A 26429-nucleotide genomic window follows, 5' to 3' on the forward strand; every position below is an offset into this window, starting at 1 on the left:
CTTTTCTGTCCTCACCTTGATAAACCTACACATCTGGAAACTCAACACTCTCTATCTTCTTACGTATCTTCATTGGTTACTTTTCTTTGAAAAATTTCCACTGTGTTTAACTGGATTTTTGATGACACATGATTTCTAATTAAATGTTTATACAATTCATTATGAAATTCTAGATGGTCAGTCAACTCTATTTTAAAAGACACAGATTTTGCCATTACTGTATCTTAGGCCTCTTGGGACTGAAGTATGTTTCATTACAAAGACTCTGACATGATTAAGAAAATGATCTATTTTTTCAGTTCTTAGAAACCGACAGGAAGGTACCACATTGTTTTTGTATAATAAACAAAAGGTGGGAACGAAACATCCGAGCATTTGTTAGCCTCCCCTCTACAGTAACCCTTTCTGGGTAACATTTATTATCTGGGTGGTCAGGTGATAGCCAGGGGTGATAATTATCAGTAGTGCTGGCTCAGCTTGTATCAGGGTTCTGAATTCATCTTCTGGGAAATGAGTTTTTATAAGAAACAGAATATCTTTCCTTCCTCCCATCTTTCCTATGTTTTCTCCTTTTCTCTCATTTTTTTCTTATCTGTAAACATAAAATCTTCCTTTGTAACACCAATTTAGTCCTCTCCCCCGCCCCACATACGCACTAGCAAGGGCTTATTTGACAAAATCACAGGTATTCATATCACCAACTGCCAGCTTCTTCCTCTTCCAACCCTGATTCTATGATGCTGCCTTACGTTTTAGCATACTATTTCAGTCTTCTTTAACTTTGAATATGATTCTTAAATTTTCTATCATGACTTTAATTTTAATAATTAATTTGAATTGTTAGATGATGTTGAAACGATGAAAATAACGGGAAAGGGCCTACATTATATGAATTTTTTCAGTGACTCTAATTCTATTTGAATCTATTACCAGAATCGAGAAAAGAATAATTACTAGATTACAATTTAAGATTCTGGGAAAGGAACTTTTTTCTCTGGCAACACTTGATCTTTCAAATGTCATTTGTTTTAAACCATAGTTCTATTTAACTTTGCAATACAGTGGAGATTTATTCCTTAATATAACTCCTTGTTCTATCTATCTATCTATCTATTTATCTATCTATCTATCTATCTATCATCTATCATCTATGTATGTGTGTATGTATTTATCTATTTATCTAGCTATCTATAATCTATCATCTATATACCATTTACGTACCTATCATTTATATGACAATTTATTATTATAAACAAATATTTTTCAAAGTGAAAGACACTTGATTTTGATCTCTTTTTCAGATGCTTTTTTTTGTGTGCGGTAATTTTTGTAGGATTTAAACAATTGGAAGAGAGCATCATTTTCCCAATAGTTTGACTCAATTTCCATGTTGCCTTCCTTCCATGATGCTTAATAGCAGTTTAATTACTATCTAATTGTATTTTATACTATTAAAAATATTGACTTTCCTCACAAACAACAAAAAATTACAACAAAAAGTCTCTCCATCAAAAAGAATCTCAGAAAAAAATGATAACTCATTAAAAATATTAAGGTACTTAACTATGTAATGTTGAGCTGCACAATTCAGTATAACCCTTGACATATGAAATGCGTTTAGAGAGAGTTGTTGACTGTTAGATGGGAGACTGAGAAACGCTGTGAAAGGCAGTGTAAGTCCCTGCCTGCCACCCTGAGGACACTGTGAGAACTGCACCTCTCCCACCGCTAAGAGGATAAATGCCTGGACAAGGATGAAATGGAGGAAGGAACATTGGCGTCCCCTAAACGGACAGGAAGTGAGGCTATTACCCAGATGATTCAGATGAGACAGGAGTGCTCATCAGAAATATTCCCACTGTTGAAACGATTTTAAACAAACGGCCAGGAAACACCATCTTATAATCGTCACACTTGAGGAGAAAGGATATAAAGAATGGGAATTTGTTCATGCCTTTAGAGTCCACGGGTCACGTTCTATTCATTCAGTAGTTGGTTTAGTTTTCCTAAACTCTGTAACTAGGCTGAGACAAAAAGGTGGGTGCTGACCACAAAGGGACAATAGGGGTGGATTTCTCAAGCCGAGAACAGGCTGCTGAACACGTTGGACAGTTGTGCTGTCCTTGACTTTTGACCCTGTGTGATCAAATAGCATGAGCAGAACAGGATAGGCTGTGCTTGGGGCCACTATGGATATCACCTTTCCGCTTTATTCCTGCCCTCTGTATCAACACATACCTTTATAACTCTTACTTATTTCAGTAAAGAATCATTTTCACGGGCAAAGGGCAACTCCCTTTGTACTGTTGTTTATATCTGGGCACTTGGAACCCCCATGGTACCTGGGGCACCGTTGACCTCACTGTGCGAGTGCCGAGCCAGGCAGTGCCCCCACTCTGTCCTTCAATGTCCTTTGTGATGTGGGCTGGGGGATTTATGTCTTTTGTAACCTATTTTCGTTTTCTGTTGTATTTCTGAAATGTGGTGGGCATTTTCCTATGTTCAATTCGTCTCGTATCTTCCTGATGCAGGACTGACAACCTTTCACCTGCCCTACTGCCCGTCTCATTTCTCCCGTCTGTGCGCTTCATTAGACTGCCAGATCCCTCAAAATCCAAAAAATAGTGGTTGTTGCTTTTTATTGTTGTTTGCTGCTAGCCAGATGGTAAAAACCCTTCTACCATTGTGGCTGTATTTTAATGTGAGACTTTTAAAGACATGAATATACATCCAGAAATTTACAAAATTATGAGACTATGATATCTCAGCTGGCACATCCAGAGGATTTTGTTCTGCACAACAATTTCTTCGGGGTGATGTGGACACTGAACACTTTGAGATTTTCTTCGCACTACCTGAGTGTCTTTGTATTTCAGCTTCCGTCTGCATGAACACGAGACACAAAGAAATGCCTGGCCTTCAGCTATTCACACAATCCATTTGTGAGCCGATGCTTAGTAAAAGTAGCAAGCAGGGCACTAACTACAACTCAGGCATGGCTCCAAGTGCTTGTATCTCATAGTTCATTTTATCTCCACAGCCATGGAAGAGTAAAAAAGTCCTCTTGTGTTTTATAGACAAGGAAATTGAAGCTTATAGGATTTATTTTCTACCACAGCTCCAGGGCTTTCCACAAAGCTGATATGTAGATAAGAAAACTTCTATACAATAGCATTACCAATAGAATACGGGCTGTTGGGCTCTAGAATTTGCACAGGGAACCTTTCCACTGATTTGAGTTGCTTGTTCTGGAAATGCCTCCTGCAGAGGAAGTGGAGGCTTTGCTAGCCTGGAGAATGATCTCATCTGCTGTATTACCCACTGGAAACGCACACACTGGCCACGGGAGAATGGCTGTGGATACTAGGTATCTTTTTATGGGCTGTGGACATGAAGGGACAAGCAGAGCCTGAGTTCTCTTGGATGATGTTCACGGAAACCACCTGACCCAAATAGAGTTCTCCATTTAGTGACGAGAAAACAGACACAAGGGATATTCAAATTACAGAAGATTCAAACCTGAAGAATGGAAGTGTGTGTGTGTGTGTGTGTGTGTGTGTGTGTGTGCATCTGAAGCTATTTGAATATTTAGACTTCTAAAATATTGAAAAAGCACTCAAATTCTATAAACTCTCTTCTTTGAATTATCTATATGATATGGCCGTTACCGCCTGTGCACCAGACTTGACAAAGGACTCTCATATTGATCTTATTTCTAGCTGTAGACTTGAAAATCCCACTCATGTGCTGCCTTGAGGATTAATTGAACATCTAATTTAATTAACTGCCACAAACTTCTATTAAATATACGAGCAATGCTACGTCCATTTATGTTGGTTTTAAATTTTTTATAGTTTCTCCTGTATGAATGCCAACCTCTTTGTGTATGCGCACATACATGTACTTATTAGGCATCTTTGCCCATAATAATTATCCTGTACTTTGAACATCTACTCAATGGCAACAATCACTGTATATATTTCCCATGTCATTCCATATAGTATTTGGATTAATTGACAAGGAAATTAATCTCCACATTTACAGATTAGGATATCAAACATTAAGACATTAAAGTAAATTGCCCAGCTAAAGGATATTTTGCCGTATGAGACTTTGATGTCTAATTTTGCCCAATTTGAACATTCAACCTGTGCAGTGAACACTAAATTTTAGGAGAATCATTATCCTGCTCTTCTACACAGGGAAGTCTTCCCTCAAGGACTGAGTTCACTAGCATGAGAGACAAGGGTCACATCTACGTAATCACTCTTCAACAAACTCTGTTGCCTTTAGCACCAGAGATCCAATTAGCATAACACTAGGACACCTGCAAGGACACAGATGACCAGAAGGCAAGCCTGCTGATCTTCATTCCAGACTTTTCGTCCTTATGTGACTCGGTTTCAGTGGTATGAATTTAAGTTCTCTCCTGTGCACTGCTTTTTTTTTTTTTTTTTTTTTTTTTTTTTAGGTGTTCTTAGTTTTCAAATTCCACTGGAATACATTCATTGTACATAGTACTGGATTTCACAAGTGTCTTCACAAAAGTATGTCATGTACTATAACCACCACATTCACCCCACACGCTCTCTTCCTCTAACCTTTCATCTTACGCTGGCTAGTTTTTAGGTCTTCTTGACACAGGTTAAAGTCATTTTGGAAGAGGGAGCATCAGCTGAGAAAATGCCCTCACCAGACTGGCCTGTGGGCAAACATTGGTGGTCATTTTCTTGACTGATATTTGAAGTAGGCGCCCCCCATTCCTCAGGATGGTTCTTGGTGGTATAAGAAAGCAGGCTGAGAAGCAAACCAGTAAACAACACTCCTCTATGGTCTCTGCATCACTTCCCAGTGCCAGGTTTTCAACTTGAGTTCTAGCTCTGAACTAGTTTTTTTTTCCCCCTCAGTGGTGGATTAATCAGTTGTAAGATTAAATAAATCCACGCCTATTAAAGTTGTTTTGGTTATAGTGTTTTGTCACAGCAGTAGAAGATATGTCCTAGCGAAGACATATCTCCCAATATTTTACCTCCTTATCCCAGTCTCCTTTTTAATTTATTACATGTCATTGCTTAGACACACACAGAGAGAAATATGCACACATGCATACACATATGCACACATCACATATATGATGAGTAATCTTACATATCTATAAAAGTCTGGAGTTCACAGAGGAGAGAAAATATATTTGTCTTTCTGAGTTTATTTATTTCACTTGATGTTCTCCAGTTGCATTAAACTGTCTGCAAATAAGAAAATTTTGTTTTGTGGTTAAAAATTGAATCCTATTGTCTGCATATGCAATATTATCTTTGTTTATATGTAGATTGGCCCCTAGACTGATGTCAGAACTTGGTTTTTGTGAATATTGCTGTAATGAACCAGTGTCTAGGTGGTGTGTTGACTCTGAGGTCTTCACCTGTCCTGAGTTTGGTAGTGGCCAGGCTAATTTTTTTTTTTTTTTTGGAGACAGGGTTTTTCTCTGTAGCTTTGGAGCCTTTGCTGAACCTATTTCTATAGACCAGGCTGGCCTCAAACTCACAGAGAGCCGCCTGCCTCTGCCTCCCAAGTGTTGGGGTTAAAGGCGTGTGCCACCACTGCCTGACTGTTAAGTGTTTTCCTAATGGTAACTATTCTGATAGGAATAGATTTTAAAAATCCTAAAATTCACAAAAGACCCTGAATAGAAAAAGAAACCCTGAGTTAAAAAGAATATATGGCAGAGGTATCTAAGCACCTGGTTCTACAAAGTTCTACAAGAGAACCATAAATATAAAAAGCATTCACCTGTTCAGTGTTTTCCATTTCAATGAAAACTCCGATGGCTGAGGATGTTGAACACTTCCCATAATTATTTGTACTTTATTTTTGAGACCTATCTGTTTATTCCATTGACAATTTGTTGATTAGGTCCTTCAGGTATTCACACACACACACACACACACACACACACACACACACACACACATATTTTAGGTATCAGTCCTCTGCTGGCAGATTCTCTCTGGCTTTGGATGTTCTCTCTTTACTCGGGTGATTGCTTGCTCTGCTATGTAGAAACTTTTGAATTTCATGCAACCCCATATGTCAGTTCTTGATATTATTTCCTGAGCTCTGGAAGGCCTTTGGAAAGGTCTTTGTGGTGCCAAGCTCTGTAAATGCTTTTCCTCCACAGATTAAGTCTCAGCCTTAGGCCTTCAGTTCACTGGGAGTTGATCTTTGTACAAGGAAAGGCACAGGATTCGGCATCATTCATCTACATGTGGTATCTGGTTTTCACAGCACCACTTGCTAAAGGGGCAGCCTTTCTCCAATGTACTGCGTGTGTGTAATCCTGTGCATGTGTGTGCATGTATGTGTATGTATGTATGTGTGTGAATCTGTGCATGTGTGTATGTATGTGTGTGTAACTAAAATTGTGCATGTGTGTATGTGTGTGTATGTGTGTGCATGTGTATGTGTATGTTGTGTGTGTGTGTGTTAACCCTATGTTTTATGTTACTGGTCTCCAACCTCTCTAGCATTACCCGAATTTCATCTAATTTCTACAAAGGACCAAAATAGTCATTCTCAACTGCAAATCTCATAAGGAAATACTTAGCATGGGGTACTGTGCACTCAGAGTAAACTCCAGTTTATTTAGAATGGCACCTATAACCCAGTGAGAACTTGTGTCTTCTAAATGTCTGGTTGTGTTATGCATCACTTCAGTCCTGCCCCCTGCAGATCTATGTTGGTGGCTTTTTTTTCCCTCCATGAAAGCAAGCTGTCTTGACTTGAAACATTTAAATTTAATACCCTGCTGGAAGCAAAGTTTTCTCACCTCAACACCTCCTTCTGACTGGGTTTCCTTCTGACTTAGGTATTATTTCTGTGGAATTCTGGCTCTGCCTACGATGTTTCTACAGAAGGTTAAAATACCCGGGCATTTTCTGTCTTTGTGCTAGGTCAAAATGTCCTTTTACGTTCCTTTTTTAAGCAAATGAATTTATTTTTCCTTATTAAATAACTGAAGAAAAATTTATGAAATATTCAAACAAAGCAGCTGCTGCTCAGGGGTAAATGAAGGACTAACTCAGGGCTTACCCAAGGTTCCTGGAAGGTCTGTATACATTAACAATTAGGTCTGTGAAGGACGGACTCATCATCTTGCCTCAGGAATCAGCTTCGCAATGGTGTTTTAAGATAAGGTCTTGTTATACAGAACTCAATCTGTGTATCAGGCTGGCCTTAAACTGCCACGGGATCCCTCTTCTTGCTCCTGCCTCCTAAACGCTTAGTCTACAGCCATATGCCTCTGTGCTCACCTCTGAATGAGCCATTTAAAAACAAGCAATTTCAGTTAAAATTCAACTTGCAAGACAACTTGGTAACAGGTTCTCACTTCCAAAATCCAAGCTGCACTCAAGGAAATGCCAAGTAAAACTCAAGGGCTGCATGGCAGACACTCTGCTCCCGCCAGGATTCTGACTTTGCAGGATGAGTATTAGTCTGCCTTTCCTGACACCCTAAGTGTCTGTCTGAATTTAGAAATGAGATCTCATTGAAGTTTCTTACCCCTAAGGTCCTGCTCCTCCCCCTATGATTTCAGGTAGGAAAATATTCTCAAAGTGTAGTAAGGGTTCTTAATGCAGAGTGTGCTGTTCCTGCTGCATTTTACCACAATTCCTAGAGGGCTAGGGACACTATGGCAGCCCAGTGGAGTAAATGCCAGAAAGCTTGGGTGGTCTGATCAATGCCAGAGCACAGAGAGCAGGAAACAAGCTGGTACATTATATCCCTGGCAGCAGCTGGGATGCATGTAGTACGGTGCCCACCCTCCTCTCTCACAGGAAATACTGGACATCACTGTTCCTTTCTGGAGATGCCTTTGCAGGGTGGGGAAGAGGGTTTACATGTGAGTATCCTGCTGCAATGTAAAGGAGCAAGTCTGGCCCATGTTCTCCACATCACTCTCCCATGCACACCAACAAAAAGAAGAGGTGAGGAGGGTCCTGGTGGGACAAAGTCTTCATAATTTCTTTTGTCAAGGTTCCTCCATACCTCAGAGAGACAGTACCACAGGCAGGTTAGGGTGAACTCCCCATGAGTCTGACATGTGCCTTCAGTGTGTCTGCAGCAGACACCTGGGGTCTTTGCCATAGGTTCCAGAAACACTGCCATCTCATTGCGACAAGAGCCAGATGTCAGATGTTAGAAGAAAGTAATCTGGCTGTGTCCCCCAAATAGCTGACACTCGTCTGAAAGAACAAATTATTTTGTTGTTACATATAACACATGGCTTTTTCTGTATTTTAATAGCAACTGGATTTTCTAGAATGCAACAGTTAGGTAAGCAGGGAATGATCTTACTGTAGTTTACTTGGAACTTGACCTCGTCATCATCCTGGCAGATGTCATTATCTATCCCTATATGGATATTGGTGATGGTATTTGGGATAAAAGTGCATCACATCTGGGGCAGGAGGGGTGAATTTAAAAGTATATTTATGTATTAAATAATTTTTCTATTGCTTTCTTTCTGATATCTCTATGTAACGGCAAATAAGGAGTTAAACATGCATCTCCAAAGTGTTCATTTTGGTGTTAGAAGCATGAAAACTACTCATTTACATTGAAGAAGGTGGTAGGAGAAGAACACGGTCCCTGGAGTTGGTCCAGGTGTGGACTCCCATCTCCATCACTTGCACAGTGCGAGATGCGGGGAGTCATTCATTCTGAGTTAGTTTTCCTGTCTGTGAGACTGTTAGCTTCTAGGACTGTGGTGGCGATAAGTTCATATGTCAGAAAATGCTTAGAGCAGGGTCTGGTGCCTATCACTGTTAACTAAACGTTAGGCAATAATTATAAAGGAAGCATTGAAATGAATGTTATCAATTTATTTTAAATTTCATGTGAAAGCATCAGTTGCATTTTTCTGTCTTTTCTCTATTTTTGCATTTGTCTTTGAGACAAGGTCTCATAATGTGGCCCAGGCTGCATTTGAGCTTGCAATCCTCCCGCCTCGGCATCCCAAGTGCTGGAATTACAGACTGTGCCAGCACACCCACCTCCACCCTATTTTCAGACCTTCTAAACTATCTTCATGTGAGAATATGAAATATGACTTATAAAGCTATAAATAACAGTTTGAAGAGCATACACCAATCCTTTGAAATTTCTCCTGAAACATTCAGGTGGAGGATGTTATGATCATCACAGGAAGACCTTTAACTAGCAATAAGTAAACTATAGTCAGGTATTTATGGACTTATTCATGTGGATGTTTAACAGAATTGGGTTTCTGTCTTCTTTTGTAATAGTGATGAGTGAAGATGAATTAGCAAAAAATATATACAGGAAGGTGAGCTAATCTTGATTGGTCAGAAAGCACACCTCAGGTCCCTTTTTCCCTCTAAGTAATTCCATTTTGTAATATATACTATGTAGCAATATATTACATGTAAAGTTATATAGTGATCTAAATATTTAGTGACATATATAGCTATATAGAAACTTCATATAGGTAAAATATATAGTTATTCCACATTGTATATCATCTCTTTATCTCTCTCACTCTCTCTCTCTCTCTCTCTATATATATATATATATATATACACATATATATATACTCTCTCTATATATATATAGATATCTATAGATCTATATCTATATATCTTATACAGTTTTAACCACACTTACTTTTTTTCTTTGTTACTTTCTATAGTTTTGTTGTTATCTGGCTGAAGGATATTCTTTAGTGTTTCTAATCGGACAGACCAGGCTTTCTTGTAACATTTTCTTTTGTTTACAAGAAAACCTCCTCATTTTATTTATGGTTCAGTTAGTTTTTTGATGGCAGACCACAGCCTGTGGATGTCCCCAAACACATGCCATGTTAATGTTTAAAGTTCGGCTTTGATGAAAAGATCTTTCACATGTATAAATTCTCAGCAACTTTAGATAAAGGCAAGCCAGACAGACTTGCTGAGGGAGGATGGAGACCTGGACAGAGGTTTGGGTGACCTAGAAAGCAATAATGGCTGCCAAAGAAATGGAGAAAGAAGGGAGGAATTCTGAGCTTGCATGGGGGAATATCAACGGTTGGCCAGAGGGACGAGAAACAGACTTGTTTGGCTTAGCCTATGCTACAATAGTTTTTTAATTGAAGAGTTTGAGATTTATGTTTTCCAGACTGATTTAAATTATAGCCTTTTGTTGGTACATTAAAACATTAGAACATATGTAACTAATCATTATGGCCTATAGCTTGGGAACAAATATGCTAAAATTACTCAGATATATTTACATTGAGTTTTCTTGAGCCTGATACAGCCTTAAATATCTTACACAAAACATAATGTAGTAAATGATTTTTTTTCCAATGAGTATAAACATCCAAATATTCTGAACTTTATGAAATGCATAAAAGTAAATAGGAAGAGATATGCACCTTAGAAAATGAAAAGTTGGTTGTTTTATTTCATCAGCCTGCGAAAGGACATTGGGCACACACTCATGCTTATACACAGAAAAATAGATGGCTAGCATTAGATTATTTCATCAGATACATCAAGTTCTCATGAGTGTGATCTTGTAAGGCAAATGGTATCCTAGACTACCAGAGATGGAGCCACACTAGTCTCAAACACAAGACCAACATTCAATTAACAGTTACTCTTTCTTCCCAAGACAAATGAATATGCACCAGCTGTAATTTCTCTGCTAAGCGTATGGCTTTGTATAAACACTTGAAAGTTGAACAAGTCATAAGCACTCATAGAATTTGAGAACTGAACAGATAATGTGTAGTGGCTTGAATGGGAAGGGACCCTGAAGGCTCATAAATTCTAATAACTGAATTCCAGTTGGTGAACTGTTTGTGATGAATTAGGAAGTGTGGCCTTGTTGGAGGAACTGTGTCACTAGGAGAGGATTTGAGGTTTCAAAAGCCCTTGCCAGGCCCAGTCTCTCTCTCTCTCTCTCTCTCTCTCTCTCTCTCTCTCTCTCTCTCTCTCTCTCTCTCTCTCTCTCTCTCTCTGTCTCTCTCTCTCTCTCTCTGTCTTTCTCTCTCTCTGCCTGACTGTGGATAAGGATATAAAACTCTCAGTTACTGCTTTAGTACAATGGATGCTTCCATGTTTTCTGTCATGATGATAATAGACTAAATTCTGAAACTTTAAACAAGCCCTCAATTAACTGATTTCTTTTGATAAGAGTTGCTCCTTGGTCATGGTGTGTCTTCATAGCAAGAGAAGAGTGACTAAGATAAAACAGCCAGAGTGAACTGTACTATTTCAGTCCAAGATCTACTTGAGAATGAGAATAAATCCACTACTACTATACTACTATTACTATTGCCACCCCTAAAATAACAGGTCTGGCATCACTCTTTGACGCAGGGAAATATATGGAGAAGCCAACTAGTCACCTGTTCGGGGTATCTGTTAAGAAATGCAGTTCACCTGGGGCTCTCTGCCCTGAAATGCAAGAAGAAAACACAGGCCTGCCTGCCTGGCCTGTCTGTGACTTGAAGAACCAAGGGGTCAGGCACTAATATGGTGAGCAAATATAGGACAGGGTATGAGAGAGAGAGGGACAGAGGGAAGAGAGAGAGACAGACAGAGAGAGAGAGAGAGAGAGAGAGAGAGAGAGAGAGAGAGAGAGAGAGAGAGAGAGAGAGGGTTTATGTCCTATGGAGAGGGGCAGATCTGAAGAGATGAAGATTGTGAGGAGCAAAATGCTTGCCACCCAGGGCCATGGTGACATCTGGACCTGAGCTGCTGCCAAGGGTCATATCTGGCTCGCCTGGGCCACTCAACAGAACCGACCCTGCTGACAACAGCTCAGAGGAGTTGGCTCTGCTGGTGTGAGAGTGGTAGGACAGATCCCACACACCTTGTCTGCCGTGTGAGTGTGGGGAAGATTCCTCCCCCCTTACCCTCACCACCTGTGGTAGGCAAAAGAGCTGCCCAGCCCCCTCTACTAATAGCAGCATTCGGGAGAGTGGGCACTGTACCTCACCAGGGCAACACAGCAGAGCTGACCCTGTTGTGTGGGGGCAGGGTGGGGTGGGAGGTAAGCCAGAGCATGAGTGTAGGAGAACAGGTCCTGCCCCTTGCTGCTTATTACACAGGGCGCAGTAGCTGGGGTGGTGCTGGAGAGCCCACACTGGTGGTGAGGATGACGAACAGCTGGCAGGCTATCCAACTCAGCAACCACCTAGACTCAGAACCAGGGATACGAGTTGGCCCATCCCAACATCCACTCATCTATTATCTGCTGGCCCAAGTGAAGGGGCCGGTCCTATGGACTCAAAGCTGCAGGATTTCCATGACACAAGGCAGCAACAGAATATCTAAGAGAATTCCCAGAGCACGGTATTGATAGTGTAGCAGTAATCAGAGGCCTAGAACCAGGCCAATGACTTCTTGCAATGAGTACTTGCAAGTAAAGATGTGTGGACCAATGGGTGTATGTACTATGTGACTCACTGTGTCACAGTACAGGTTCCACCATGAGATATTTGTTTTCTTTTAAATTTTAGTTTAGTTCTTTCGCCTGTGGGGGAGGTTCAAGGGTAGAGGGTGGATGCAAAGGGACAGGGAGATGAGTGGGATCCGTATGCATGATGTGGAATCCACAAGGAATCAATGAAAAGTTAAATTAGAAAAAGAAATAAAGAAAAAAGAAATGTAGCCAGAGTTTCCTAATGTCATTTAGTGGAGCCATGCCTGACACTGGATTCAAGGTAGCTCTAAAACTGGACTCTTGGTGAGGTGGCACTATTATTGTTTCTTGATAATGTGGCTCCTCTTTCAAAATACTTTGTTAGCATAGCTTTCTGTTTTTTATCTCAAAAGCGGAACTAAACCTGAGTTGTGTAAATCGTAGTGGCAGAACTTTGGGGGCAAGGTGAATTTGTTACTCTTCAGTGTGGTTTTGGAAACATTATTTGTTTTTTTTTGTTTTTTTTTTTTTTTTAAATCTTTACTTCTTCCCCTCCACACACATAGACACAGTGGGCCTAAAATAAATTCACCTCAAGGACACACTAGTGAACTGTCTTATTTGGGACAACCTTATTGTTTCAAATCCATTGCTTCATCTACTTTCCTCTTGTTCTCTGAAGGCAGATTTCAGAATGTGAATTCCTGTTTTGACTGCTCTTCAGTTTTCTTCATGTTGGCAAAATGATGTCTCTGCACTGATGCTGACATGGTGCTGTTTAACGTCTGCACCAGCTTCAGCTTCATTGGCCTTGCAGAAGTGATATTTAAGAACACATGTCCTGGTCCTCTGTGTGTCTCTCTTTGGGACCTCTTCAGTGACAGGAACCCTATAACAGAGCGCATCCCCTGGAGAACAGCAAGGACAAAGACTCTGTGTTCAGGGCTTTCAGTGTCCCCAAGGAAGAATTCTTGGGGTACCTGCAGGTTACTCAAAGGACCTAGCCGAAGCCTGTGGGACATTTTTGAATTTCCAAGCACCATAAACTCTGACTCCATACATCAATTGTTTCTACGTTCTTCCACCTGTAGGCATGACTGTGGCTCTTACTGTACCATACGCCAAGACATCTGTAATCTCTACCAAGGGGTTACATATGGAAAATATTTTATTTTGCTCGTCAGCACTTTATGAAAAAACAAGAGATCTGACCTTAATAGGATTCATGTTTTTCTTTAAGTAATAAAATTGGTTCGTTAGAATGAACTTTATTAAAATTTGGATGTATTGTTTAAAATTATGTTGAGTATTTAAAATAATCATATTGTTTTGAATTTAATTTAAGAAAAAAAATCACCCCTCCTCCCAAGTCACACTACACCTGAGCAAAGAGAAATGAAAAGCGAGTCCAGGGAATTCCTATCCCCCGAGCCTCCTGAACAACCCTATGGTTTTATGTGATTTACAGCTCCTGAAACCTTAACTCTTGTAATGACAGAGTAAAATACACATAGATTAGAAATCTAAGGCTCATAAAGTTATGATTTACTGCCCAAGATGACACGCAAAAACCGCGGGTTCTGTTGAATTCTCTCCAAACCGAAACACCCACTGCGTTCCCTCATCTGGCTCGAGGCACAGGGGCAACAGCCTGAACAGTGTCAGGAAGGTGAACACAGATCACGTCAGACTGGAGTTGACAGATGACCTTCCCCGCAGCAGCAAGGCTGGTTGACTTCCCAGTCATTCAGGAGAATCCCAGCATTGCTACACATCTGTCTCTGCTTTACTCTCCGTCCTGCCTGCCCCTGCTCCACACAGAGCCTCTCACCCCGTCGCAGGTGTCTGCATTTGTGGTTTCTCTACTTGAAGATCAGATCTAACGCCATCGCTTGCTGTCCTTGGCACCTTAGTGTGTTCAAAAGTTCTCTGCCAGGTGGCAACCATCTTGGCTCTGTCTTGCAGGAACTGAGGCGGAGCGGGCAATGCTCTGGTCCAGTGGCAATGTGCATGGACTTATTTATATAAGAAGCAATGGTTAGTGTTAGATCTACAAAGGAAACTTTGTTCCTTTGTATTGACTCCATTTCTTCATCGAAGGTGGTTGATTGTGTATCTTGGTATTTAACATCCAGTTTATAGTTATTGGTATCTCATAGGGGTAGACATTACTTCTTCATTCCTTCTTCCTTTCCCTGGGCTCACAGGTGACACCATCCCCATACTCATGATGCTGTAAGCCCAGCTCAGTTTTCTCTCAGTCAAACGTGTGTGGCAGCGACTTTGGTACCACTGCGTTTCCCTACCCATCTTCTGAACCCCACTGTCCTTTGGCAGATTGTGAAACTCTGGTTATCATTTAAGAAGCTTTGTCAGGATCTGTTTTCCTTCATCCCTCAGTTCATTAATATGTCCTGTCTGTCTGTTCGACCATCTGAAGCTTCTTGAGGATCTTTATGTATGTGCCAGTTGCTTCTCCTGGGAAGTCAGTCCTGACTACCAAAACCAAAACTTACTATGTCCAAATAGACGCAAAAATTGATGGGTCAAGATTTTACTATTATCAAATTATCACTAAAAATGGGATAAAGATTTAAATATACATCTGTTGTGAAAAAAGACCTGAGTATATCTGAAGTTTCTCTGACTATCTGAAAAGTTAGAACGCATAGCTCTTAAAGGCGTTATATGAAAGAGGGTAGGGAAATACAAATACCAATGAATCTATATTATGTCAATCTAAGAAGACGGTGGGAAAATAGCTCCTGAATTAGTAGACCATTGAAATAAAAAGGTCCTAAAGAGTGTTACAGTTTATAAGAGAGAGTACAGATGAAAGGTAAGATTAAACCGGTCTAGATTTTCTGTGCCAAACCCATTCAAGAAAAAGCACACCTTGTAAGTTTAGAGGGAATAAATGAATTCAAACAAAGCAAAGAAAATATATTATTAGTTAGTGTTTTTACTGTTGTGACAAAACACATAAAAGGAATTTGGGGAGAAAAAGATTTATTTTATTTTTTCATCTCTCAGTTCACCCCTGTTAGGAAGGGAAGTCAGGGAAGGAATGTGAGGCAGGAACCCGGATGCAGGAAGCGAAGTAGAGATCATGTAGTAATGCTGCTTACTGGCTTGCTCCTTGGGCTTGCTCAACCTGTTGTGTTTATACACCCTAGGGCCAGCAGCATAGAGAATGGCACCACCCACATTGGGCTGGGACCTCTCACATCAATTGTCAATCAAGAAAATGCTCTGTTTAATGTTTGGCTGTGTGTCTGCATCTGCTCATCAATTGCTGGATGAAGCCTCTCTGATGACTATTGGGCTAGGATCTGATCTATGAATGTAGCAGAATATCATTAGAAATCATTTCCTTGACTATTTTTTTGGTAGGGAGAAATCATGGAAGAGGGAGAGGGAGTATTGTAGGAACCAGTGGGTTGAGCACACCCCAAGAACATAGTCCACAAAATCAACTAAGCAGGGCTCACAGGACTGAAACCATAAACATGGACCCTGTATGGATCTGAACTACGTCCTCTGCTTATGTTATGGTTGTGTAGCTTGGTGTTCTTGTAGAACTCCTAACAGAGGGACTATGGGGTATCTCTGACTCCTTTGCCTACTCATGGTACCCTTTTCCTCCTACTCGGTTACCATGGCCAGCCTTCTTATGAAGTATGTGCCTAGTCTTATTGTAACTTGCAATACTGTGTTTGGTTGATATTTCTAGGAAACCTGTTCTTTTCTGAAGGGAAAATGGAAGAAGCATGGTTCTGGGGGAGAGGGGAAGTTGGGGGAAGTGACTAGAAGAAATGGGGGGATGGGAAACTATAATCGGGATTTAATGCATGAGAGAAGCAGAGGTAAATAATAAAGTTAAAAAAAGATTTTAGAAGAAAAGAAAAGAAAATTTGCATAGACTTGAAGCAGGTAGATCTCTGTGAGGGAGAGTTCCAGGATAGTCAAGCCTACACAGAGAAACCCTGTCTTGAAAACAACAAAACAAAAAGAAACTATTTTCTCAATATTCCTCTTCTCAGATATGTCAAGATTTGTGTCAAGTTAAGAAGAAAACCCACCAGCACAGTAACCAAATCATTGAACTGAAGACTAGAGAAAGAGAAAGAGAAAGTTTGTTACTATAAAAGGAAAAAATATGGTAGAAACGGTTTGAACACTCACCTATAATTAAGCTAAATTATAAAATAAATGTAATGTTTAATTAAAATACAACAATTATGGCTAAATTTAAAGGTCAACTTCATGGTATTTCTAGGAGAGCTGGATAAAACAATATTAGTTAAAGGTAATATAAAATATACGAATTAAAAATGAATAACTGAACTAATATCAGGCAAAATGTACTTTCTAAAAAGTATTTTTTAATGTTTTTACAAGTATGGGTGTTTTGTGTCCACTTATGTCTGTGCACCATGTGTGTGCCTGTTTCCCACAAAGGCCAGAAGAGGGCTCCAGTTCCCTTGGGACTAATTACAGAAGGCTGAGAGCTGCCATGTGGGTTCTTGGCATCAAACCTGGGTCTTGAAGAGCAGCTGGTATTCTTAACCGCTAAGCCATCTCTCCAGCCCCCAGAATAGATTCAAAGGAAAATGATCTAACTTGTAACTCAAGATCAATTTGTTATTTTGTGATAGCAATTCCATAATTACTAAAATCTTTGATTTACTTTGAATAAAGAACAATTCAAAGTGGAAAACATGGCCTCCAAATATGTACAAATATAACATTGCTGGATCACAAAGAGAAATAGAAAAATCTGTCATGTAGGGAACAATGTATCATACTTCAGTATGCAATAGACAGGAAAAAGCAGCAACTGAAACATTAAGTTCTTAGCGGATTTTCCTGATCTGAGAAAGCAACGTTGCATGGGGCAGTCTTAGCATACAACATTACCTCTGAACATAACATTTAAGGTATTTCTGTTAGTTTCTGGTGGGAAGAGTCCATTTGTTTGTTTATTTATTTAATTTATTTATTTTTAATTATTAGAGCTGTAATATAGGGTCTTTGACACATGCTTATTCCTGGTTTTAACCTTATAAATGTTCCCTTCTGGACTTCAAACGTTTATCCATGATGAAGTTAGCTGCGTTTGCATTGACAGCCTGCTGAGTGAGAACTTGTTTCCTTCCTCCAATCGTAGGAATCAGATTTCGATTTTCCATGCTCGGGTTTGTAGAACAAAGCTCCTCTAGAGCAAAGCTAATTGAAAATTTCCATTCATATTTATACCCACACAGTGTTTTTTATTTACTCGGGGCATATGTGAGCATGCATAAATTAGGGTTTGACAAAATTCAAAGAGTTATTCATCTCTATTGATAGACTAATAAATTATGATAATTGTCTTTTTTTCCAAGTCAAGTTCCTTTCTCATTAGGGATTGTCAGAGTTGTCTTATCCCTAACTATACATGAAAAAACAAAAACTAAAACAAAATAACCTTGTTTACTTTCTGATACCTTTGGAATTGTTAACTGGTTTCAGAATGTGGAGTCCAGTTCCAGAGATTCAATGTCCTCTTTCTGGTCTCCATGGGTATAACATGCATGTGGTATATAGACAGACATACCGGAAAAACACACATACACAAAAAAAAATAGCAAAATAAAAATAATTAAAAATATTTTTTAGCTTAATCACTGTGATTCAGTGCTGGAAATACTTTTAGAAAAGGCTCCTAGGGAATCTGTGATAGAGGTAAGGGTTAAATTATAACATCATTTTGCCCCTATAGAGTTGAAGTTCTTTGATTTGTTATTCTCCTGAGCAGGTTCTTGAGCTTTAAGCTGATTTATTTTATGTTTAGTTACGTGTCTGTGTGTCTGTGTTTATGCACATGTAAGTGTAGGTGCCCATAGAGGCCAGGCAATGGCATCAGATTTGGAGTACTAGACAGCTGTTAGCCGCCCAGCCCAAGTCCTGGAAACGAAACTCTTGTCTTCTCGATTAATGGTAAATTCTTTTCATCCTTGAACCATAGCTTCAGCCATAGGCTCTTGATTTTTCAAATAAATATATTTCAGTCACACTACCTGGTCTCATTCTCTACAAAAATGTTAGAAAGCATTTTTGGCTCTTTGTCGACACAAGGAGAGGTGTTTACTTAGGTTATGGAGTGTAAGTCATCCCCTCCACTATAATATCATTAGCACACGGCAGGAGGCATTCAATGGGTTGAGAATAGGAATTCTTCTCACTTGGTCGACTGAACCAACAGCAGTTGTCTTCGGTGTGGGTTAGGAAATTCTCCATTTTAAACAAGCCACATGTGATGCTGACGCTGTTTATCCTAGGACCACCCTGGGAGTAGCCAGGGCACAGAACGGCATATTGACATGAACTTTCCTGTCGCTAAATTGAATAAGAATAGCCACCACACAGAAACAAACGCTAATAGAGATTGTATACCATACAGCCTTCACTCTGACACAGCATTTTATTTTCCTATTTTTTGACTGCAGCCCTCTTAGAAGTCATCTCATTTTTTTTTTTTTTTTTGCGTTCTTGGATTACTGTATTTGGTTTTCATGTAATAGTAATTTCTGGCCTTTCCTCAGGAATTCTAAGTCTTTATAATTCCATTCTCAAATAATGATATTCAAGTATACCATGACAAGTGCCAGCACTGAGTTTAGGGCATATTAACTTGTCCAGACCCTCAGAAATGACAGCTCCACTATGTTCTATATATCTCACCACAGTACAGTTCTTATTGACAGATACGCAGAATACAGTATGTTCTGCCAACATACGGCTGCAGTGCTGATCTCTTCATAGGGGGTTTTGCTAAAGGCAAGTTTTTGGAAAATCATTGTGTGAGAGGTTCATAACTTCAGCTCCCAGCTAGAAATTAATGCTGTACATACACACACACACACACACACACACACACACACACACACACACACGTGTGTGTGTGTGTGAGTACATGTGAATGTGTGTATGAAGGACAGTAGTCAGTTCCAGGTTCCTTCTTTAGTTGGTCTCTACTTGATCTTTGGAAACAGTCTTTCCCTTTTTTTTGAATATTTTTATTTAATTTTTTAATATTATTAAAAATTTCCATCTCCTCCCCTCCTCCCACTTCCTTCCCCTCCCCTCCACCCATACCCCCACTCCCGCCCTCTCCAGGCCAAAGAGACATCAGGGTTTCCTACACTATGTTAAGTCCAAGGTCCTCCCAACTCCTCCCAGGTCCAGGAAGGTGAGCATCCAAACTGACAAGGCTCACACAAGAGCCTGTCCATGCTGTAGAATCGAAGGGTATCGCCATTGTCCTTGGCTTCTCAGTCAGCCTCCACCGTCAGCCACATTCAGAGAGTCCAGTTTGATCGCATGTTCCATCAGTCCCATTCCAACTGGTCTTGGTGGTCTCCCAATGGATGAAGAAAATGTGGAATATATACACATTAGAGTACTACTCAGCGATAAAAAACAATGACATCTTGAATTTTGCATGCAAATGGATGGAAATAGAAAACACTATTCTGAGTGAGGTAACCTAGACCCAAAAAGATGAACATGGGATGTACTCACTCATAATCAGTTTCTAGCCATAAATAAAGGTCATTGAGCCTATAATTCGTGATCCTAGAGAAGATAATAAGAAGGTGAACCCAAAGAAAAACATATAGTTATCGTCCTGGATATTGGAAGTAGACAAGATTGCCGGGCAAAAATTGGGAACTTGGGGGCGGGGTGGGATGGGGGCAAGGAGAGATGGGGAGAGAAAAGATGGTGGGACAGAGTCTTTCACTAGACCTGGATCTATTCAGTTTGGCTAGACTGGCTGGTCAACGAGCTCCAGTAATCTGCCTGTCTCTGCTTGCACTGGGGTAAGAGATGTGTGTCACCAAACTCAGCTTTTATGTAGATGTTAAGAATCCAAGATCCAGTCCTCAGGCTTGTGGGACAGGCACTTTAGTGACTGAACCGCCTTCCCTGCCACCACATGCTAACTTTTGTGAACAGCTGGGATAGAATATCATTCCAGAGTCAGTTTGGCACTAGGCTTGCCATTCCATGGTTTAACCACTCATTATGAGATTCTGAAATAAACTAGGGACTGAGAACTACTGCTTGCAAGTACTAGCATTCCATCAGCTATCTTCCAAGACTAAGTACATCAAATATAGGAATGAAATGGTTGTTGTTGTTGTTGTTGTTGTTGCTCTCTCAAGTGATTTTAGTGTGCCATATGCCTGAAACCACTATGGCCATTCATTCTCCTAAGGAATTAATTCACTTTGAGGTGTTTGACTTTATTACCTATATGGCGATAAAGAGATCTTTCTTTCTCTTAAGAAAAGCAATGAGAATTAGACAAAGGTAGCTTTGGTTGAAAAGGTGGCAACCATCAAACTCATTCAGCAAGAGAATGTTACCACAGACATCAAGTTAGCTTCAACGTGTTTTAATTCTGTGCTTTCTAAACAAGGATGTGGTAATTATTTGTCATAGAGTTGTCAGATAATCTAATGTGTTCTGGTTTTAATGTGTTTGCTGTATGTTTTGTACTAGGAAGAATAAAATACTAATGGGAGATAAAGATGTTCAGTGCACAGAATATACCCTTTTGTATATTTGTGACATGCCCTTTTGTAGCACAGTACCATATATAGTGTTGAGTAATGGAAAACTTTTAAAAGGACAAGAAAATAAGAGCACCACAATTCAATTAAATAGAATATTTCTCTATCATTAAATAACAGAAAGTCTGGGATTCTGTCTTCAGTAAACTCATCATGTTGAAAGTTCATATATGTGAATACTTCAGTCTACCATTTTAAATTTTCTCTTTAGTTTATTTCCTTAGGGCGTAGAGTTGCTCTGCTTTTCCTGTGAGTTATCTTCACATAGTGTCCTTGGTTGCTTGTCAGTACGGATACTATATCCTTTCAAAATGGTACGTACAACAAAATGGTCGTGTAGAGTGTCTTTGTTAGGGTTCTATTGCTGTGAAGAGACACCATGACCTCGACAACTTTGATAAAGGAACCTTTAATTGGGATGGCTCACTTACAGTTTTAGAGATTCAGTAAATTGTGGGGAGCGTGGTAGTGTGTAGGCAGACATGATTTTGGGGTTGAGTGTCCTACATCTTGACTCAGAGGCAATAGGAAGTTGACTGACTCATTGGGCAGTACCCTGAACATAGAAAACCTTAAGGCCTGCCCCCCCCCCAATCCGGTGACTCATTTTCTCCAAAAAAGCCACACCTTCTAATAGTACCTTATGAGCTTATGGGGCCAATTACATTCAAACTACCACAGAAAGTTTCTGGTTAAAATATACTGTGATTATAATTCATTGCCCAAATTTATAGAGGTTGCATGTAGGAGAATAAGATACCTTTATTTTAGAGTACAATGATCTATCTTCACTTTCCCACATGGAAAGCAGCCCTCAATTTAGTCCCCGCTTATCATTTTTGCTTAAGTGTACTGCAAAGAGAGAAATGTCAGCTCAGTGCTGACATTTTAGCTGTCCTTGCTCAAATTAAGACAAGTCAAAATATCAGAAGTTGTTTAACTTATAGGTAGTTTAAATCATTTTATGTAATTTGAATCAAGTGACAGATGCACTTCATGTCTGCCTCTTGTCATAATACTCAGCTTATTGAACAACCACACACATTTCTGTCACACTCAGTCATTTGCTTTTCAGTAAAACTCTATTGCATTCTGAACTTTTGCGTATTATTAAAGAATTGAGACAGAGAGGAGGCAGAGGGTTCCTCCAAATATCCCTTTTATAATTTATATTTTTCTTTAACTATTGTTCTAGTAATGTCATCTCATCATAAAGAGCTCTGAAAATCCAAGGCTTTCATGGAGGAGGAGATGCCCAAACTCCTGAGTGTCATGCCACACTGAGAGATGTTTTCTCTAATTCTTTCCAATTCTTCTACGTGCAGAGCTCTTCGCATCCTGTTTTGTCTTTATACTAAATTTCTTTCAGCTTTCAAGTTAGGGTTATATCATTTTCAGCTATGAACTTTTACATATACTGTTTTCTTTGCACAGAGTAGTGATTCTACTACTCTAAATCAAGTGATTTAAGAATCACTAAAGTTCTTTTCCCGGGCTTCCTTTACTTGTAAAAATGACGGAGCTTTGTGGCTTCCTGCCCACCATAGGTGAGCCCTTTAACTACCATCCTCCTACCATGATGTTCTGTTACTACCATGATGTCAGAAGTAACAGGTCCAGGAGACCAAAGCCTGAAACCTTTGAAATAACCTCTCTCTCTTTCAAGTTGCCAAGCTTGAGTGTTTTGTCATATGAAAAAAAAACCTTACTAACAGAGAACCTTGGTAAAAAAGAGTTAGCTTATTCCTCTGGCTGTGCCTAACGATGTGGTTCAGAAGTTCTTAGACATTATGTGAGGTAGGAATTTGGAATGGTTGAAGAAGTAGGCAACAGAAAGGAAACACATAGAATGTTGTAAGCAGAGCACAGTGGGGAGTTTGTTGAGAGATAAGAGAAAGATACGTATAGAGATATGCACAGTAAATATTGTGCTCATGAGTTTGCAGAGGGGAACTAGCAGCTCTGATGAGAAGTCCTGATGAGAAGCTTGCGCACATTTTGACCATGTCCTGAGAGTTTGTGTGAAGCTACGTTAAAAGATGACTGATTAAGTTTCAAGCATTCAGGTGGTGTTGTGGGAATTTCCAGAAACTTTTAGCCAGATTGACAATGGTAACTATGAGAAAAACCAAAAACAAAACAAAAAAACCCAAACAAAAAACAAACAAACAAAACAAAATCATAAAAAAAGAGTTTGAAAAACTGTCAGCTTGCGGAAAAGTAATCCATGTAAAGTCGTGACCAGAGAATATATCCTGGAATCTGGACGGACCACATATCCACCTAGTTCCAAGAAATATCTATACAGATGGAGAAAAAAACCAAACAACACAACAGAGTTATTGCTCTCAGGACTAATATAGTTCCTATAACACAACTGTCTTCTGTCATTTTGCCTATTAACTAGGATTATTAAATTACTGAATTACATATCTATGGGAATTTGTGAATGAACTGTCTGGCGCCAGACAGCCTCAGCTCAATAGAAGTTCCTTTATTTTCCAACTGCTTCATAGAAATCAGTTAGTAATGTTGTCAGTGTCTCCATTCATTAAGCAAATTGGGAAAAACAGTAACATGATGAGATTTTTATAAAGGCTAAAATAGTTCTTGTGTTTAAATTGAATAATGTCAGATACATTATGTGTGAATTTATTTAATAGATTCTTTTCTTCTGCCTTTTCTCTTTTCATTTTTTAATTTTGGTTTTTCAAGACAGAGTGTCTCTGTGCAGCAGCTCTGTCTGTCCTGAAACTCATTTTGTAGACCAGGTTAACCCCAAACTCATGGAGATCCACCTGCCTCTGCCTCCTGAGTGCTGGGGTTAAAGGTGTGTATCACCACTGCCCAGCTCAATATTTTCTCGAATGAATAAGGATTCTATTCTTATATTCTTATATATTCTCTTAAGCTTTAGCTGTGTTATTGTCTGTCATCTCTGGCTTTTATAATCTTTCTTCCCCTTGTTTTGCAATGATTATTGAGCCTTAGGAGGGGCTTTTGATGCAGAGATCCCATTTATGGCTGAATATTCCACAGTCTATTATCTTCTAGCCAGTAGTGTACCTCTTTCTTAGAAAGTGTCTTTTGCAAATAGGTTCAAGCTGGTATTTTCTTGGAAGAGTTGCTCTCATTGGCTACCTTTTATAGTGCTGGAAGGTGCTATTCATGATACTGACGAAGAAGTATGACGAAGAAGAACATCATACTGTTCTCCATAAAGTTTTGTTATTTACATGGCAACCTAGAATTTGCAAGCTTTATTTTTATTACTCAACTTTTATTTACTATGCATTCTAATGGGTTAATCTATTTGTGGATATAAGTGGGAGTTTTCAAATAATTAGTGATTTTAAAGATATTTATGCAAATAGCAGTCATTTATATGTCCTTGAGAAATATCTTTTTAGGTTCTTTGCTCAGATAGAATCAGTTGTTATTTCATCATTTGTTTGGATGTTTGATAAAAATTTAGTCTTTAAACCATTGTTGGATATATGGTTTGAAATCATTTTATCTTTTTGTAGGGTATCTTTTCCTGATGCTCATTGATTTTCAGCTATGCAGAAGATTTTAAAATTTCTGTAATCTCCTTTGTGGATTTTTTTAATTTTCTGTTTTTGGATTATATGAAAAAATCATTTCTAAGATTGGTGTCATTGAATTTTTTTTCACTTTTTTTTTGTCTAGAAGCTGTCACATTTCAGACCTTATATTTAAGTCTTGGATACTCTTTAAATATACCGTTGATAGATTTTAGCTTAATTCTTTTGTATATGGATACCAAGTCTCCTTGATGTCATTTAGTAAATTTTCTAGCCACTGGTGATATCAAATGACTAGCACTCTCTTAGTGAATATTTATAATACTCTGCCTCACCTGCTTCAGCTGGAATACCTTGAATCATAGATATCCATCTCTTGTAATATTTTATACAAATGGGAAGTGAATAGATAATATATTTATCTTTAAAAATATTCATTTATTTATCTTATATTCCGACTGCAGTTTCCCCTCTTTCCCCTCCCAGCTCTCTTCCCAGTCCCTCCCTCCCTCACCTCCCCTGTGCCCCTCCCCCAATCCACTCCTCCTTCATTTCTCTTCAGAAAAGGAAAGGCCTATGGCTATCAACAAGACATGGCATGTCAAGTTGCAGTAAGACTGAGCACCTCCCTGTGTATTAAGGCTGGGCTAGGCATCCCAGTGTGAAGAATATGGTTCTCAAGTAGAGAGAGAGGCAGCCCCTGCATCCACTGTAGTATTTACACAAGAAGACAAAGCGATGCAACTGTCACATAAATGTAGAGGCCCTAGATCAGTCACATGTAGGCTCCCTGGTTATTGGGTCACTGGCTGTGAGCTCCTATGAGCTAGGTTAGTTGAATCTGTGGGTTTTCTTGTGATGTTCTTGACCCTTCTAGCTCCTCTAATACTTCTTCCTTCTCTTCTTCAGGATTCTCCAAGTTCAGGCTAACATTTGATTATGCGTCTCTGCATCTGTTCTCATCAGTTGCGGAATTGGGATGGATCCCAATCCCAACACATCCCATAGGCAGGACAAACTGTAGGTTGAAGGTTATGTGGCTGGGTTGGTGTCCCAGTCTTTCCACTGGAAGGATTGTCTAGTCATAGGAGATGACCACTACAGGCTATGGATCCCCTGTTGCTTGAATTCTCAACTGGGAAGCCTACACCCTTGTCAGTTCCTGGGAGGTTGACTTGCACCAGGTATCTAGCTGACCCTGAAATGCCTCCCCGTTCCAGTATTGTCTTTCAGTACTCTCCCTCTCCAGTCCCCTACCTGATCCCTCATACTCCCATCCCCATCCACTCAGAGTTTACCACAGAATCTCTTCTATTTCTCCTTCCCAAGGAGATCCTGGTGACACCCCTTGAGCCCTTCTTGTTACCTAGCCTCTGTGGGTCTATGACTGTGATACAGTTCTCCTTTACAGCTACTATCCACTTTTGAGTGAGCTCACACCACGTTTATCTTTCTGCAGCTGGGTTGCCTCTCTCAGGATGCTTTCTTTCCCTAGTTCCAGCCTTTTGCCTTCACATCTCCTTCTCTCCTTGTTTTAAACAGCTGAGTAGTACTCCATTATGTAAATGTTTCACAGTCTCGTTATCCGTTCTTCAGTTGAGGGACATCTTGGTTGTTTCCAGGTTCTGGCTATCACAAATAAAGCTGTTATGAACATAGTTGGACAAATGTCCTTGTGGTATGATTGTGCATCCCTTGGGTATATGCCCAAGGGCAGTATAGCTGGGGCCTGAGGTAGTTCAATTCCTAATTTTCTGAGAAACCACCACATTGGTTTCCAACGTGGCTGTATAAGTTTATACTCCCATTAAATGTATGGAGAAGTGTTCCT

Source organism: Arvicola amphibius, chromosome 9 (assembly GCF_903992535.2).
Source record: "Arvicola amphibius chromosome 9, mArvAmp1.2, whole genome shotgun sequence".
NCBI classification, from domain to species: Eukaryota; Metazoa; Chordata; class Mammalia; order Rodentia; family Cricetidae; genus Arvicola; species Arvicola amphibius.